We start from the raw sequence: 2,603 nt of genomic DNA, 5'->3' as shown, positions 1-2,603 counted from the left end.
ATGATCCCCAGGTCCCTTTCAGATGTGGTGCTAGCTAGCATAGCATCACCAAGCCTGTAAGTTTGTTGCGGATTTTTCCTCCCCAGATAGAGCACTTTACACTTCTCAGTGTTGAACAGCATCTGGCTCTGCTCCGCCCATCTAATACTAGTGTTATGGTGTTTGTGTATAACTGGCGGCGGGGGGTTGTGGGGGCATGGTGTGGATGTGTGAGGTTTGTGGGGTGTGAGGACCCCCCACACACTGGCCCCTCACACACTCCCCCCCATGGATCAAAGCCCTGCAGCCAGCAGCAGGCAGTTGACCCTCAGGGTACTCATTGCCTGTGCAGGTGCTGCTGCCTAGAAGTCTGAGGCTCTAGCCAGTTCCAAGACCTGTACATGGCAGCAAAGAGTGCAGCCAGGCTGGTTCTCCTCTAGTGTGCATGGCTCCCTATGGTGCACATGCAGGTCCTGGGACTCTTCCAGGAAGCAGCAAGTGGGGCTCCCCTCCCATTGTGGTAGAGTGCCATAAGCTGCACATGGCAGCCGGGAGTGGGAAGGCAGCTAGCTGCATCACACGTGGCTTCCCCCAATGGCGTGAGAATGCCAGGAGCCATACGCATGAGGCAGGGAGCCTCTCATGATAGGTGTGGGCCAGCCTGGCTCTGCTCCTTGCCGCCACATGCAGCTACCGTAACTGGCTGGAGCGGCACACTGCTGGGTGGCAGTGCCTGCACAGGTCTTGAGCACCCCAAGGACCTGCCACCTGCTGCTGCTGCCACCGGTGGTGAGGGCTATGCACCATGGGGGGAGTGTGTGGGAGGTCCCCATACCCCCACACCATCCCCCATGCTGCACAAACCCCACACACTCACACCCAGCCCTCCCGAGCTCCACACTCCCGCTGCCCTCTCTGGGCATGGGCTCCGCACTCCTGACAGCCCCAGCTCTATCCTCTGTGCTCTTGCCCTGCTGCAGGTTCCCCACCGGCCCCTGCTGCTTCCCTACCTGCTACCTGGCACTGCAGCAGAGACAGATGGAGGACCTGCTGGAGGCCAGGGAAGCCAAGTATGTTCCCCAGCAGCTGCAGCAGTGGCAGCAGCAGCAGCCCCACCCATAAGCTTCGTGCTGGCTGGGTCGGGGCCTTCCATGCACAAGGGTGGGACTGAGGCAGGCAGGCGGGGTACAATTAATTGGTGAGTGCCCATAGGCTGGATGAAATTGCCTGGTGTGCCAAATCCAGCCTATGGACTATATTTTGCCCACCCCTGCTCTATGACCTAGTGAGGTAGGCACTGTCCTTGGATGGAAATAGTCCTGGGTTTTGGCTCCCACTCTTCTAGTACCCACTGCTAATCATTCTTTTCAAGGTGTAATCCTGAATGTATTAGTAGCTTAGGGGTATGTGCACAAGGAATGTAGCCCAGTCAGTCCCCCATGGCCCAGCTTTCATAGGAGAAGTAGAGGATACTCTCAATATTGCCTAGTTCATCGTTTGATCATTAGGCCATGTTCCTGCAAAGTAGGATATGTCAGTTCAGATCCCCTCAGGGCCAGGTGGGACCAGAACCTGGACAGACGCCCTCACCACTAGATCATTGGGCCAAAAGTGCTCTGTCCTCCATTTTTGTAGCAGCGTGACACAGCTGGTAAACAGTTTTGCCATAACACCTGAATCCCAGTGGGACACTTCTCCTCTTTGCAACTCAAGAACAGTCCAAATTGCACCCAATGGAAGTGTATTAGGCTGTCCATAAATCCCCCCAGTGAAGAAATGGGAAAGACAGGCATCTTAGTGGTGGAGGAGGATCAGCTGTCCAGAGGGAGGTGCCTAGTTTTAGGCAAGTGCCAAGTTTAGTTAGAAGCACCTTGGAGACACAATAGGACTTGAGCATAGGACTTGTTAAGTGTTCATTAACAATTCAAGATTATTACAGAAATATGCACAATACTTTCTGGTTAGAGAACGCGGGCTTTTCTTCTAAAGAAACTTTCCAACTGCATACCCAAACAAGGGACTGATCAAAGCAATATCTTGTAATAAGCATAACAAATATCTTTTTAAAAATGATGAGCTCTAAAAAGTACCTGCCCTACTCATGGTGCCTAGTATCTCAAACCTTAAGTTGTTCAAAGGTTTAAGGAACTGCACAGCCTGTTTTAGTCATCGTTACTATAGTATCTGAGTATTTCACCATCTTTAATAGATTTATATATATATTCATGGAAATCTTTACAGAAAAGCTGAGCAGAAATTAATCCGTGATTCTTCAGAGATTACTGGACTTTATTAAACATGTTCACAGCTTCTGCGTTTTCTGGGTCAGCCAAGAATGGACACAGTAATGCTGAAAATCCATTATTTTGCTGTATTTGCTCTCAGGGCAACACAAAGTTGCCATGGAAATATTTCAGAAACCCTGATGTTGTGAGAGTTCCAGCTCAAAGTTTACATAACTTTGACTACATTTCTATTTCCATGTGAATGGATACTGCTCTTAATATTCAAACGTAAGTATTAAGCAACCATGAATTATAAGCCACAAATCCTCATGAGATTGGCTTTTAATAGAGAGGTTTCAGGACCTTTGAGTTCTTATTCTTTAATGTCTTTGGAACATC

The sequence above is a fragment of the Alligator sinensis genome, unplaced genomic scaffold (genome assembly GCF_000455745.1).
Source record: "Alligator sinensis unplaced genomic scaffold, ASM45574v1 scaffold1086_3, whole genome shotgun sequence".
NCBI lineage: Eukaryota > Metazoa > Chordata > Crocodylia > Alligatoridae > Alligator > Alligator sinensis.
The sequence above is the reverse complement of the archived record's forward strand: the minus strand, read 5'-3'. Positions refer to the sequence as shown.